The sequence below is a fragment of the Dama dama genome, chromosome 17, assembly GCF_033118175.1.
Source record: "Dama dama isolate Ldn47 chromosome 17, ASM3311817v1, whole genome shotgun sequence".
NCBI lineage: Eukaryota > Metazoa > Chordata > Mammalia > Artiodactyla > Cervidae > Dama > Dama dama.
The window spans coordinates 26,634,051-26,651,263 of NC_083697.1; the positions used below are offsets into that span (position 1 = coordinate 26,634,051).

Consider the following 17,213-nt stretch of genomic DNA (forward strand, 5'->3'; position numbering starts at 1 on the left):
AGCTACCAGGGAAGCCCACACACTTTACTAACTCTCATTGCTTGCATTAGCAGTTCTCAAACTCTTTACCCAAACACACCTGGAAGACAAGACACAGTCCCTGCAGTGTTAACATTCCAGGGGGTGGGGTATAGGGGTGAACGTATAATTTATATGCCTTTTCTAAGTGATTCTGTATTTTCCTCTATAGGATCCGGCTGCCTCCTTCTTCTGCGAATTCCTGCCTAACAGACATGGTTTTTCATATGCAAGTTTCTATTTTTCTGTCCTACTTGCTCCCACAGATTATGCTCCCCCCATAACAACAGCTTATAAATACCCACACACTGTAAGCTGTTTCAGACCTCCACAATGTTGTTTTATCTCCTAGAATGCCTTCCTAGTCCCCGTATCATGCCCAGTGACTTCTGTATCCAGCTAAAACTCTCAGATCACCTTCTAGGGATTCCCTCCTGATTTTCCAGAAGAATTAGTCACTCCCATTTCTTTTTTTTTTTTTGTCACTCCCATTTCTATTCTCCTTCTTTACCTTATATATAGTCTACTGCTGAACACATCACATGCAATTGTATCTTGCTTGGTCTCTTTTACTGGGCTGTGAATTCTTTAAAAATATCCTACTATGTTTATTTTTGTGCTTACTATAGAGTAAACATCTAATCAGTTTCACTTAGACTGATATAAATTTATTCATCTTGAGTTCATTTCTTTATTCAATCATTCATTCAAACATTTTTGAGACCAATATTGATGGACATTTCGAAGTCCAAATAATAGGGAAAGCAGGATGAAATGGGCACTAAAAATAAAAAATAATCCATTATATAAAGTGAATGCTGTCCCATTTATTATGCAGTCATGCTTTATTTTCCCACAGTTTTTCTCATTAAATTTATTTTAAGGATGTAAGCAGAAAAAGAAATCAAGACTATTTTCCCTTTGGGCTATAAAAAAGGTCTATTAAAATAGCTACTGCTTACTAACCAGGACAAATGAAACAGAGGAAGAAATAAATATTAGAAAGCAACACTAAAGTTACCATTTGCAGAGAATAAGATTGTACACTGGCCAACCAAGAGAATCAACTGAAAAACTGTTGCAAAGGGCAGTAAAGTAGTTAGAGAAAAAAATCAGCCACCTTGGTACCTAACAGCAACAACGAGTCAGAAGCTTTGGTGAAATAAAAAACTGTAAACTTTTTTTAAACACTAAGAATATACTTTAAAAGATATGTGAAAGGCCTATCTGAATAAAACATTAAAACAAGACTGAGGGATCTATAAATGCAAACACAAAACAAGTAGAAAGGTAGTATATCTTCTTACAGAGTGGTCAAATCAACCAATCATTTAATATAGTTTCATAAAAATACTAGCAGAATGTTTTGAGGAATTAAGAAGCCAGACTGTAAAGTTTATGTGGAAAATAAACAAATTGGGTATCCAGCAATAATGTGAAAGAGAATTGTAATGCGGTCTGAGCAGGGCAGTAGCCAAATTGAAAGATATTAAAAAGCAACAAAAGCTCTACTTAAAACAGCTTGTACTTGCACATCAATAGATAATAGGGTGTTTATATGACCAATGGAATAGAATATAAAGAAATAGATTCAAACATGCATAGAAATAGGGTATGAGGTAATATTAGATCGATGGGATAGTTTTCTGAAAAAATGATGAAGTTGGATTAATTCCTTATATCTTATACCAAAATACATTCTAGATAGATTTAACATCTGAATATGGAAAACAAATCACTAAAAAATTTAAAAACAGTCTTACAAAACTTAAAAGCATAATCTAATGACTGGACAAGTTCTTTATGACACAAAATCTAAAGCCATGAAAGATGAGGAAGTTCAGTAAAATGTATGCATGCAAACATAAACCCCTAAGCAAAGTTAAAAGTTACATAGTACTCTTCTTGATATGTAAGACTCATACAAATTGATAGGGCAAAATAATCAACCATCAAATAGAAAAAATGAGTCAAAACTAATATAAATAACATAGAGGGGATTTAGCAATAGCTACAGAATTTCGTAAAAACTTCCTTTGATTCTTCAGTTTTAAAAACTTTTCTAACAAATATGCTCATATATATGTGTTAAATGATGTATGCACAAAGTTTTGCACTAGCAAAACTTTGGAAACAACCTACATTTTCAGATAAAAGTATTTCCAAGTAATTAAATGAAATAAAGAAAGTTGCACGACAGTGTGTATAAGAATGCCACAACCTGCACATTTACAAGAATAAAAATAAAATGAGCTCTGGTTTAAATATTTTGCTTCCAGGAAAAGAATGGAGAGGCTGGAAAACAGCACTGAGAGGAAGATTGCCTTTAACTGTGTCATTTCATAACATTTAGGAATGCATATAAGTAAATAAAACTTAAAAGGTCGCAATTCATAATGGACAAAGAAAAACAACAGAACAAAGTGATATCTTAATTTCTGCTGGACCCACTTCCTTTCAAATATTGAGAGATGGCCTAGATGTGCATCGTCACTAGTCACAAACAACCACTGGGACTTTGAAACCTGTTTAGTCCGAGTTGTAGTTCTGTAAGTATAAATACACACTGTATTTCAAAGAACTTAGTGTGGACCAAAAAAATATAAAATAAGTCAATTCTTATTACGTGCTGAAACAATGCTATATTGGATATAATAAGTAAAAACAGATCACACTGAATTTTATTTGTTTCTTTTTACTCGTTTTACTGTGAGTACTGGGAAATTTTAAATTTCAAATGTGGCTTAGGTTGCATGTCTATTGGGTAGCTCTGAGCTAAACTGATACTTGTAATTATTGATAATCTTTAATAAAAATAACCTTTAGCTTTCAGAATCATTAATATTGATTTGTTGTCTTTGATAAAGGAGGTTTCTCCAAAATGAGGGCATTACCATTTTTCAAAAATTAAGAAGCGTATGAGAGCAGCCAAGATGGCAAATTGGAAGGAGCTTAATGAGCACACCAAAATCACAACAATCTACAGAACAACCATCCTTGAAAAAGGCTGAAACCTACCAGAAAACACCTTCTACAGTTAAAGACATAAAGACAGAACCACAACCAGAGTAGTGGTGAACTCCCAATATAATCAAATCCCATACCCCTCAAGTTAATGACCCACAAACTGGAGAATAATCACATCACAGAGGTTCTCCCACAGAAATGAGAGTTCCATCCAGCACTGGGAAGAGGAGCCCTCCAGAGCATTTGGCTTTGAAGGCCAGTAGGGCTTGACTGCAGGAGCTCCCCAGGATTGGGGGACACGGAGGCTCTTAAAGAGCACACACAAAATCTCATCTGCACCAGGACCCAGGGCAAAAGCAGCAATTTGATAGAAGCCTGGGCCAGACCTACCTGCTGGTCTTGCAGGACCTCCTGGGGAATGGTGGTGGATATATTGGGGAACATTCATCTGTGTGAGCTTTCCAGGAGGCTGACGTTTTGGCACCAAGACCTGGCCCCACTCAATAGCCTTAGGCTCCAGTGGCGGGGTGCCTCAGGTCAAATAACAAACTGGATGGAAACGCAGCCCCCCCCATCAGCAGAAAGGCTGCCTAAAGACTTCCTCAGCCCACAGCCTGAGAATAATGGGAAAAAAAAATTTGCCGATAATGCTACCAATAAGGGCTTAATTTTCAAAATGTACACACAGCTCATACACCTTAATATATATATTTAAAAAAAAGGCAATCTAATAAAAAAATGGGCAGAAGACCTAAATAGATATTTCTCCAAAGACATACAGATGGCCAACAGGCACATGAAAAGATCTCAACATTCTTAATTATTAGAGAAACAAGAATTAAAACTACAATGAATTATCACCTCACACCAGTCAGAATGGGCATCAGAAAGTCCTCCTAATAACAATGCCAGAGAGGGTATGGAGAATAGGGAACCCTCAGACACTGTTGGTGGGATTATAACTGGTGCAGCTGCTATGGAGTTTCTTTAAAAAGCTAAAAATAGAGCTACCATATGATCCAGCAAGCCCAATCCTGGGCATACATTAGAGAAAACTCTAATTTGAAAATGTATATGCACACTAGTGTTCACAGCAGCAATATTTACAATAGGCAAGATGTGGAAGCAACCTAAATGTCCATCAACAGATAAACGGATAAAGAAGATATGGTGGGAGCTTCCCTGGTGGCCCAGTGGTAAAGAATCTGTCTGCCAGCGCAGGAGACATGGGCTTGATCCCTGGGCCAGAAAGACCCCACATGCCGCAGAGCAGCTAAGCCTGTGTGCCACAACCATTTAGCTTATGCTCTAGAGCCTGGGAGACACAACTATCGAGCCCATCTGAGAGCTGGTGCTCCACAAGAGGAGAAGCTGCCATGAGAAACCTGTGCCCTGCAACGAAGAGTGGCCCCTACTCACTGCAACTTGAGAAAAGCCCACGTGTTGCAATAAAGACCCAGCATAGCCAAAAATAAATACAATAAAGAGGATGTGTATATATTGGATATTATATAATGGAATTATAATTCAGCCATTAAAAAGAATGAAATAATACCATTTGCAGCAACATGGATGGACCTAGAGATTATCATACTAAGTGAAGTAAGTCAGACAGAGACAAATATCATATTAATATTACTTACATGTGGAATCTAAAAACTGATACAAAAGAACTTGTTCACAAAAACAGACATAGGCTCACAGACATAGAAAATAAACTTATGGTTATCAAAGGCAATAGTAGGGGGTAACAGTGGAAGGATAGGGTGGGGGAGATAAATTAGGAGATTTGGATATGTATACTACTATATATAAAATAGGTAAACAACAAGGACCTAAAGTATAGTACAAGGAACTATACTCATTATACTATAATAACCTATAGTGGAAAAGTATCCAAAAAGTAACACATGTGTGTGCCAGCATGTGTGTGCATGACTGAATCACTTGCTGTATGCCTGATACTAACAAAACATTGTAAAATAACTATACTTCAGTTAAAAGAAATTAAGTAAGAAGCACAGATATAAGCTAGATAATTCTTCATAGAATTAGGTCAATTATTTTTCCAAACACTATAGCAAAAAATGCTTTTTTGGCAACTGTAAAATCAATTTACACATACACCAAAGAAAATGTGTGTGTATATGTATATGTATACATTGAAGGTGAAGTCGCTCAGTTGTGTCCGACTCTTTGTGACCCCATGGTTTGTAGCCTACCAGGCTTCTCCGTCCATGGGATTTTCCAGGCAAGAGTACTGGAGTGGGTTACCATTTCCTTCTCCAGGGGATCTTCCTGACCCAGGGATCGAACCCAGGTCTCCTGCATTGTAGGCAGACACTTTTGTCATCTGAGCCACCAGGGAAGATATTGTTACATATTATATGAAATTTGCAGGCTCTGAATATATATTGTCCTAGTTACTTTTTTAGATAAGAGATATTTATATATTAAGTGGGGACTTCTCTGTAATGCAGAAGACCTGGATTCTGGTTGGGAAATAAACATCCCACAAGTCTTGTGGTGTGACCAAAAATAAAAAAAGATATTTATATATAAAGTAATACATTATCAAAATCCATACCACATAATTTGGACATTCTTTAAAGTGTCAAGGACAGAATTACAATGGATGGAGTCTGCAAATCTTTTATGAGCATAATAATAGCTTCTAAGAAGAAATGAAGGTGACTTGAAATTTATTTCAATATGGAGTTTTACACATAATAGCCAGTTTTAAAACTACTTTAACCCCAGTATCAGAACTATTCTGCCCATGACAGCAGTTCCTTTACTGAGTACAGCCATCAGATGTAGAAAGCTACATGGTTATCTCTTTCAGGGAGGAAAGGAAAATTATATATTATCTTTTCATTTTTGGATGGGGATAACATGTCAGAATTATTTGTTACTGGTCTATGAATCTAATTCAGACAATTTAAACCAAAAAAGTGCCATTTTAGAGGGAGAAAAGAGAAATATTTTCTTTGGCTTCAGTTTGTCCTAGACCACACTTTTTGCATATGTACCCCAGAATATTACACAATCCAGGAGCCCACTTGCAACAGCGCTCTTAAAATTACCAAGTGCTTTCATACTGACATTGGAACATTATTTATCCTGTAATGAAAGAAGAAAGAAATGAGACCTGTTCATTTTGACCATTGTATAATACTGAAAAAGCTTTCCTGCTGTAATTTTTACAGTTTATATAAATATTAAAAGTTTTTTCAAGCTTACAGAAGTCAATAATTTGTATCTATGACAAAAAATCTTCCAAGATAATTTTTATCTGCTAAGCTGTGAACATAGAGTTAATATTTTTACAAATTCAAGGGGAAAAGGGAAACTTTTTTCATAATTAAAATAAGTGGGGTTTTTTTTGAAGGAATGTAAATTTTTTATTAGAGAGATATTTTTGTGTGGCATTCCTTTTGCCTCACAGAGACTAAAAACAGAAATAGAGTTTTTATTCATTCATATCTGTTCTTCTACATGACTGATCGCAGAAACATTTTTGAATCCTCATAATTGAGATTGAAATGGAATATCCTTCATTTTTCCTACACTAGAGAGCATATAATTAATATGATGTATAGTACTAATCAGGATGCTATTCCATTGTGAAGCAATATTAAAATGTTTTTAAACTAATACCAGCTCTTGGAGGTTTGTATATGATAATTTATACCAAATACAATTGTCAAATAGTTAATGCCAAATAAAAGTATATCTATAAAAATCAGAAGAGAGAATTTTTGTTTTAGAATAAGATTCAATTTCTACAATAAGGACAATGACTCATCTACAGGGACAATGGCCAATCAAAACTAAGGCACTAATTTTTTCTTAAAACTGTTAGGAAGTTTGTAGGCAGGAACATAGGCAGAAGAGACTTTGGCAGACCTAGAAAGGATGACTGGCTAAGCTTACCCAGTTACTTTTTTTTCATGGTGTCAACACTTAATGTTATAGCATTTGGTCACAATTTTAAAATGAATAGAGAGCTTTTAACATATTCCTTAAGAGATGTTCTGACAGATGATGGCTAATTTCAAGCTATCAACTGCCAACTCACAAAATTCCTGAAAATTCCACAATCTGCTCTTGCAATCTATTAAGAGGTAGTTCTAGGCACACTAGTGTTAAAGCTACTGAAATATTAACAAATCATATTTGTTTCTTTTCTTCTTTTTTGGAAACAGAATAAAAGTTCCCTGAGAACAAATACGTGCCATTTTATTTGCGGTGGTCTTCCTTATTTCCAGAATAGCAGTGGACAAGGCACTCTGGCCTATAGACTTACTGAACAGTATGTTAAACTTTTGGAAGGCTAAGCAATTTTTAATTATCCAAAATGAGTGATAAATGTGATGATGATGGTCATGACAATGTATAAAACATCTCAGAGCATAAGAAAAAATCTAGTTCCACTCTGTTATTTTACAGATGTAAAAACTGAGCAGTTTGCTCAAGTTAGGCAGCAAAATAATCACTCCCACAGGGGCTAAACTGGCAGCACCAAAGAGGCATAGGTTCTGCTCTGCCCTGGACTGTGGTTTTGGTAACACAATATGAGCATTCAATTGCCACAGGAGTACAGGAGAGGGGGAAAACTCTTTCAACTGTCCAGGTCTGCATGCCGTCAATCCCAAGTTCTCTCATGAAATTTAACTCCATTCCCTCTTGCCATAAGAGAAATACATGTGCCACTAAGTCAAAGTTAGTTTTAAAAGGATGACAATGAATGTTCCCCAAACAGATCTATCAAAATCACTGAGGCGGAAGAACTAGTGTTCTAAGTAGAATATACATCAGTAGTTATCAGATACAGAGGGGACTACGTAAAGAAAACTCAGTGCCTTAAAAAATAAAAAGCAATATTCAATAAGTAACTTATGGAAACTTTTCTGGCTATTGAATCTTTAACTTAGGAAAAGCCATGGCATACATTTATCTACTTTAAGTGCTCTTAACAGTTATCTTTGCTAATCAAAATGTAATAATGAGTTTCCCAGGTGGCGCAGTGGTAAAGAATCCCCCTTACAATGCAGGAGACGCAAGAGACACGGGTTGATCCCTGGGTTGGGAAGATCCCCTGGAGGAGGACATGGCAACCCACTCCAGTCTTCATGCCTGGAGAATTCCATGGACAGAGGAGCCTGGCAGGCTACAGTCCCTGGGGTCGCAAAGAGTCAGACACGACTGAGCATGCACAAATGTAATAAGTAACTCATTTCTTCAACTGTGTACACACACTACCAGCTTTGGCAATTTTTGCAAAGCCTAAAGAAGCAGTTCTAGAAATTACCTAAATGATGGGTACTAATTATATCATAGCTTAAAATGTCATAATTTAGATTTTACTAGTCATGTTATTTATGTTTCTCCATTGTAACAGTCTAATGTTCCCCATGAACTATGGTCTTCTAAAGAACCAAAAAGAACAGTTTTGTCTAATATAAATACAGCCGAATTTTTTTGGAAATCTAAAGGTCAAGTTACAACCAGATAGTAGAAATGTACAAGAATATGTTATGGCCACTTCATGATTTCAGCTACTGCTCCAGGATACTGTTTTGTAAGCTATAAGGGAGAGGAAGAGGAAGATACTGAGATAGACACTGAGAACTTTAAGTAAAAATTCCAAGTGTCAACCTTCCTCCTCAGTGTTAGAGGTACACATTAATGAAGCCCCTTTATCTCAGTTGAAAATACTAGCCTTTTGACTAGTAGCTAAAACATTTTTGGTTTCCTAAGACCAAAACAGCCACAGCAGCTTTCCTTTGGTATTTGATTTTGCTCCTTCTCCCACCTCTCTGACAATAATTTATTATGAATTCAAGTCACATTGGCAGCATCTGTGAAACAATTACTCCATCTAGGACTGACTCTGCAGTCTAATCCATCATAATTATGACAGGCCTCTTTGAAGATGCTATGATGCATGACTTAAAAATAGCACATTAGTGTGCAAATGGATCAGCATCTCATTTCACCAATACGCATTTAGGGTTGTAATTTAGCTCAACACCATTTGACTCTCTTTGAATCATTCGAGAATGGTAGCTGCATCTCTCACCACATAAAGCTGTAGATGATGCTCAAAATTTGTGAAGAGGGCTTTCTGTTTTTGCTCTTACTTTTTGGTTTATTGATTTTGTTGGTGGTGTGGCTTTAACTGCTCTAAAAGAAAAGAAGAAAAAAAAAAAGTCATTTAAATCTCATGTCAGCTTTTTCCAAGGAAACCAAAAAAAGTCAATTTATAGATATGTATAGCTACCATATGATAAGGCAATAATTTTTTTCTATAAAAAAATTGACTTCATGTTCTAATATTGAAAGTATATAAAATACTCTGCCATCATCATATGAGTCCTGTTTATTGACACAGGCACATTGCAGGGAGTAAATTCTTAAGACTAGTTACTTTCAAGTACCTGTGTCTCAGCATCAGCCTTAGATTACTGTATGTCTCTATTGCCTCCTTGACAGACTCCGCCCCTACGGTAATTCAGGTGTTAGGAATTATTTAGTTCCTAACATGGAAAACATTGAGTAAAGATGATATGTTTCACTACCCTTCCTGTGAAGATGGCACTATTCTCCAAAACTAGTTTAGATTCTTCCCACCAAAGTGGGAGATAGCTTGAGTTGACATATTTATTTCAAGACGCATGCAGGACAACAGGCCTGCGGTTTTGTCTACTGAAGGTCCCCATGGGTAGTGCTCTAAAATCCTGACAGATTTCCATCCCTATTTTCTGCATCTATCAAATTCTCTCCACTCAGTTTGACTTACTTTCTTACTATATAATATCAGTATTGCTAAGTCCCATTCTGGAAGTAAGCAAAGTGTTTTTTATAGGGCATAACTTAAAAAATTAAAAGTTATTTTTCATTAATATTAAAGCTAAAATTTTTAAGAAAAATAGTCAATCTATGCAAAACCAACTTTAAATAGCAAACTTTGTCTCCAAACTACATTAAGCTTGGAACATAATGCCTTATATATGCATTAAATATGGAGAATATAAAGTGAATGAATATTTTTACTTCAAAACTGACTTTTCAATGTCTCATCTAATAAGAACTTTTAATTTTAATATTAAGAAATCTCTTAAGATATACTTCCCATGATTTGGGGGAAAAAACCCAGCAAACATACAAATGTGTATGCATCTCAGAGAAAGTGCCTACATTTCCAGAAGTGTATTAATTATACAAGTAGCTATGCATGCGACCAGCACTTTGCTTTGATCCTGTGGTGTGTTACCCATGCTTATAGAGAGGACTTGTCCAATTTTTCCTAATCCTCAGTAGAAACTATATAGTCCCAATGTTGTAAGTTTTAAAATGTGTTTCTTATCTTAAAAATAACAGTATAGACACAACGGAATAACAAATAGACGACTTGAGGGAGGAGACAGGAGAAATGTCAGTGAAGATTAGAGAAGAGGCCTGTAGATAGAAGTCTGCACGTAAAATGTGCAGCCACCTGGCAGTTTAGAAATAGATCTGCTTACAGTTTACAACTCAGGTCAACTGGTTTCCCAACTGGTGAGATGGGCATGCTCTTTTGTCAGTTTTCAGCTATCCCCATATGTGTTAATCCTGGGATTGTTTCTTGAATTTGGACTTATTCCTGGTCTCTAACTCTCACCAAATTAATATGTGTTGAGGGAAAAGATCATCAAACATAATTACAAATGCCATATGTCACAAGCATCATTTGTTTCTCATAAATTATAAAAGTTAGATTTTTCAGCTTCAGTCCATTTTCATCATTAGAACAGATAATTGTGAGTGGCTTATTTTTACTAGGACAATGGGATACACTTATTCGAATACACTCTATCCAATGCCTGACATTTTCAATTAAAAAAAAAATGTATTGCAGAAACTGTCGTTCTTTGGGCTTGACCTCACTGACATACTATCTGAAGATCTGTCCGGTGGACAGGCACCGTGGTACAGAGAGTGTGTAGAGTGGACCTGTTGCAGGCAAAGCTGAACTGGACGCAGAGACAGAAGAGACTAAGAGAGGATGGACTTCCTGGCCGGGCAGCTGCGGAGGAAGGGCCCCTGTGGGCGCCTCTCCAGAGCCACAGGTGCCAAGACAGCCAGTGCTTCAACGCCTGCCCCAATGTCCATGTCAACCACCAAAACAGCAAATTCAAAGTCCTGCAGCCTTGTCCTGAAGGCAAGTAAGGAACCCTAAGTTTTTTCCATCCTTCCTCAGCCCTGCCTAACTTCCCTGTGGCTGGTGTTTAAAATGGAGGAGGCGGGCGCAGAGATATCCAGAGTCAGACTCTCCACGTGTTGGAGCCACAGATAAAGACTCTGCTGGGGGAGGAAGAGGACTGAATTAGGCTTGACTTGGGAGTTTTAAGATGAGTAGGGTTGAACTTCAAAGATCAAGATAAAACTGTTCTAATACCAGAGGATGCTGTCAAAAGTATAGAGTCTAGCCAAGAAGACATCATAGGGATAGTGGGGTGGGAGGTGGGGGGGACACTATCATAGTATGTTTGCAGGTAAACTATAGGGGGAAATGCTTTTATTTTTATATCCTGGAGTATGATGTTTCCAATAAAACTGTCATATAAATCCAACAAAACAGTTTCTAGTAAAATAAAAGAACTTTGTATAATTTCTGATAGGGTTAATCATTCAGAGGCATAAAAATAAAAAAAATAAAATGATACATTCACATTCAAACTAATATTATTTCATAATATAAAATAATTTTTGTCCATCCAGAAGAAAATAAGTTAAAGAGATTTTCTAGTGGACAAAGCATTAAGAAAATGGGAAACATCAACTATTTGATGTTACTTGACAAGAGTATATAACCACGTGTTCATCAGAAACATGTTCCCATAAGTTATGAAGGTTACTCTCATCTTTTTTGATCTTCTGTGTTCTGTTAGAAGATCTGATAAATACTTCATACTGTCCCAAATTATAGTGTACATTTTAACTGGTATCAAATTAGAAATAAAAAGGCCATACATTTTTTTTTCCCCTCAAAAAGGCTCTTACTCTGGATATACAGTCTTAAGGGATCCAGAAGAAGCATTAAATATCTATCATTAAAAATTTTGAATTACTAGATTGGTGGGATAAGACATACATACACAAGACCAGCTCTTCAGATCTAGTCCTGGATATAGATTTTTGAGCAAGTCATAACATCTGCACATCATAATTTAAAACAAAAACAAAAACAAAAAACCTCAATTATAATCTGAGGGAAATGAACAGGATTATGTCAAAGATCTTTCTGAGTGCTAAAATGATATGATTTTTTAAAATTGGCAACGATTAACAACTACTGTGGAGAAGGCAATGGCACCCCACTCCAGTGCTCTTGCCTGGAAAATCCCATGGATGGAGGAGCCTGGTAGGCTGCAGTCCATGGGGTCGCTAAGAGTCGGACACGACTGAGAGACTTCACTTTCACTTTTCACTTCCATGCATTGGAGAAGGAAATGGCAGCCCACTCCAGTGTTCTTGCCTGGAGAATCCCAGGGACGGGGGAGCCTGGTGGGCTGCCGTCTATGGGGTCGCACAGAGTCGGACACGACTGAAGCGACTTAGCAGCAACAACTACTGGGGTCTCAGTGAAATGAGTCATCACAAAGACTACTCTTGGCCTGGAAAGTATACTTTTCACGTCATTTAATAATAAGTAAATAGAAGCTAAAAGAGTAAAGAAGCTTGGCATAGCTGATACAGGGGAGATACAGATATGAAACACAGACCTGTCAACCTCTGAGCCAAAATGTGGCTAGATGGAGGTGGTCAGTTCACGGCAGAGAAGCAGGTTTGGTGCTCCTCATGGTAATATAAGCGCTCTATATACTGTCCTGGGAAGAGAAACTCCAGATTGGCCAATATGAGTACAGTCACTAGATGAGCAAATTCTCCTACATGCGAGGAAGACTACTTTCTTTTTTTTTTTAATTTTTTTGATTATTTATTTATTTATTTTTGACTGCTTTCTTCATTGAGATATAGATAAGAAAATATTCCTTAAGTTCTCCAGATCCAAGAAACACCGGGCACCCTGAGCGCAGGTACTTTGGACAAGGCACGTACATACATCATATTTAGAAGTGTGAATTTCTGATTATTAATTGAGAAACATATAAGTTTATTTAAACACCAACTTCATGTGCATTTGATTAAAACAAATCACTTTCAATCCAATCAACTCTGAAAGAAAGATAAAATTGGGTTTCTGGATTTTCAAATTAAGGAGCAGATTCTGGGCAATGGTGTCCACCCCCAAATGATATATTCTTGACATTTCTAGCAAGTCTCTTTTTAAGTGTGTTGCTAAATACACTGGAGATTAGTCTGTATGTACAGTTGCAAGAACACAAATAGACAACCAAATTATAGGAACAAGGTCACATCATATGATCTATAAAGTACTAGTTCTATTGGTTATTAATACATGTTTTTTAAAAGGAAGGACAAGGCTGAGATAAAATAAAGAAAACTGGGTTATGAATAAATTTAAATCTGCTTTTAATGAAAGTCCTCAAAGCTGTTAATATGATGATGGGATCCCAAAAAAGTCAATGCATGTGTGGCATTTCCCAGACATAGCTTGAATGTAGAATCATAGTTTACAGAATACCCTGCAAAACCAATATCCCATGGAATAGCACACACTAAATAATCCTAATTCAGATGTACTTGATGACTTTATGTCATTTTAAATATGTACATAGATCTTGAACTTGTGGTCCAGGAAAATATAAATTCATATCCATAACTTAGGTGTAAAGAGCTCTGAGTTCATCTTTGAGAGCCAAAGATATCACATGTGCCAGCCTTGCTTTAACTTCAAATTAAACATGTAAAAACTATTCTCCCTAATTTCTTGCAATTTTATCACCATTCTAATACTTAAACTCTTCCTTAGAAAAGGCTCTTGCCTTTAGCTCAAAATCTCTTCTGTCCTGATGAAAATATTTAGGAATGGCTACAAAATCTCAAACCAAAATGTTTTGAAACAGTGACTCAAAACTCTTCAATTAACGGTAACAAATCTTTCTTGGTAATTTTAAGAGCAGAGTCATTTAATTAATGTCAAAAGTGATTTACATTATATAAAGATATTTAAAGAGACAAATAAATACTTGCTTTTAAGATTAAATCTTATAAATGTAAGTCTTTGTGATGTCTGTGTTACCACCTCCCACATGAAGAAAGCCACTCCTAATCGTCCAAGACCAGATCACATAAAAATATAATGGAAGCATGAGGACTGACACAAAGTAATTTTTTATGTACTAAGTATAAATTATAGAAATAAAATCAGATTATAGCTGAGGAACTACAGTAATTAAAGAATTCAATTAAGGATAATATTGGATAAAATAGGAATAGAAAATCTAGCTTTTCATGATTCTTTTCTTTTTTTTTTTTTTAAATATTTTTATTTGTTTTATGTATTTGTTTGCCTGCACTAAGTCTTAGTTGCAGCACATGAGATCTTTTAGTTGCGGCATGTGGGGTCTAGTTCCCTGACCAGATATTGAACCCGGGCCCCCTGCATTGAGAGCCAGAGTCGTAGCCAATGGACCACCAGGGAAGTCCCCTTCATGATTATTTTCTAAACATCAAAAGTGCCAATACACTTATATATTTAGGAGAAAAATATTCTATCAGAAATTTCTTCAGCCTTGAAGTGAACAACTTTTGATAACATAACTGCAAAACTCCTTTCTCTCTCTAAATGCTACAGTCTTTAGCAATAATATTGAATATAAAACAACCCTGAAGCATAATTTTAAAAATAAAATGAAGACAAACAGGAAAACTCAGATTCCCAGCAGCAATTTTACTCATGAAACTATCCTACTTTGCTCTAGTACTCAGAAATTGCTAATTTTCTGTGTGTGAGTTAAATAGACCATTTAAGTTATGCCCTTAAAATTAAGAGAAAGGCTGCTCTCAGGGTGTAATCTGGGTGACTGTTCCTTTAATGTAGCACTGCACTAACGTAAGTCTCCACAGGGCATGTGGAAAGGATAGAAAAGAAAAAAAAAAAAAGGATTATAAACTCACTAAATCTAAACACTGAGAAAAACTGAAAATGTACTTTGACTATGTCTGTGTTAAAAATATCATCTGAATTCATGAGAAGACTTAATTACCTATAAAGTAATTTCCATACAACCACAGCATTATTTAGGGGATAGCACATATTCATAGGTCACACCAAAGGATGCATTAGAGGTTGATTTGGCTAGTGATTTGCACAACAAACATAGCTATATCTATTATCATGACTATAACTAAATTCGCTAAAAATGAATTTGCTTTTGTTTGAAAATCATTTCAAATTAATAAATCAGTGAATAATACAAGTTCATGACATTTTCTTAGAAAACAATTTTCTAGAGAAAAAAATATTATAGAAAATGTCATACATTTTCTGTCTGTTATCAAATTGTCATGTTTACACTTCAGTTATATCTGAATATGGTATATGTAACTTAGAGCTTCCTTTGGAGCTAGTGGTAAAGAATCCACATGGCAACCTACTCCAGTATTCTTTCATGGAGAATCCCATGGACAGTGGAGCTTGGCAGGCTACTGTCCATAGCGTTGCAAGGAGTTGGACTCAGCATGCAACATAACATGCAACTCATATGCAACATAAATCTGAAACAATGTACATTTAAAATATCACCAGCTCTCTAAAAGTTGTAGCTTTCCCTTGCACCCCTTTCTTCCTTTCCATCTTTCAGTGGGTATACACACTCAGACTTTAACTGTCATCTTATAAAATGGTACCATAAGATAAGGTTACTGGTTAAAATATTCACTGAATTAAGAAGAAGAAAAAGAACATCCCAAAATAACTTACAAAGTTTACAGAAATGTAAGAAGCAGAAGTACCAACATTTCCATGAACAAACTTTATTAAAATTCAAAACAGTATTTCCTTTCAGCTCTCCTCCCCCTCACCTGTTGCAAAGAATTATAGACAAATAAACACATTTGAAACAAACATTCATTTGCATTAGTCTTTGGCTTTAAAAATATTTATTTCTACTCTACTTGTCCTCTCTTATCTCCCCAAGAAACTCTAACCAAACTCCAAGCCCACTAACTCCAGTATTCAAAGTGTGGAAATGTTTTACACAGTCTTCTAAACCCATGGTGAGCAATAAAATCATAAAATTTGTTTTTTGTTTAGTTGCTAACTCAACAAAACATTAAAAGAAAGATACTACAAGAAAACTGCAGCCCAATATCTCTAATGCATGCAGATGCAAAAACTCTATCAACAAAATACTAGTAAATCAAATTCAACAACACATTAAAGGAATCACATACCATGATCAAGTGGGATTCATCCCTGAAATGCAAGGTTAGTTCAACATACCCCAATCAAGAAAAGTGGCACATCACATTAATTAATGATTATTAATGATGAGATCATATCATCTCAATAGATTCAGAAATAACATGACAAAATTCAAGATCCATGATAAAAAGATTAAAAAAAAAAAGACTTTCAACAAACTAAACAGAGTGAATGTACCTCAACATAACAAAGACCATTTATAATACTCATTGGTAAAACTTTGAAAAAGTTTCCTCTGTGATCGGGAATAAGAAAAGGGTACCTATTATCACCACCTGTATTCAACATGGTAGTGGAAGTCCTAGCCAGAGGAATCAGGCAAGGAAAAGAAAAGAAAGGCATCAGAACCAGAAAGGAAAAAGTAAAATTTCTCTGTTTTCAGATAATATGAGTTTATATGTAGAAAATCTTAAAGACTCTACCAAAACACCCTAATCAACAACTTCTGCGAAGTTGCAGGATATGAAACGTTACAAAAAGCAGTAGTGCTTTTATACATTTGCAATGAATTAGCTGAAAAAGAAATAAAATTATTCCATTTACAATAGCATCAAAAGCAAGAATCCTGGAATGGATTGCCATTTCCTTCTCCAGGGGATCTTTCCAACCCAGGATTGAACCAATGTCTCCTGTCCTGGCAGGCAGATTTTTTTTTTTTTACCACAGAGCCACTAGAGAAGCCTGGGAAAACTGAATATTCACATGCAAAAGAATGAAACTAGATTCTTAACTTCTACCATTTACAGAAATTAACTAAAAATTTATTAAAGACTTAAGAATAATAGCTGAAACAATAAAACTCCTAGAAGAAAACATAGGGAAAAAACTC

The 17,213-nt window shown here is 35.7% G+C and overlaps 1 protein-coding gene across 2 annotated transcripts in view; it reads right to left on the minus strand.

Moving 5' to 3' along the window:
- The window catches only part of TET2 (tet methylcytosine dioxygenase 2), a 129,355-nt gene that overhangs the window by 43,995 nt on the left and 68,147 nt on the right, over window positions 1-17,213 (minus strand). The window lies entirely within an intron of this gene.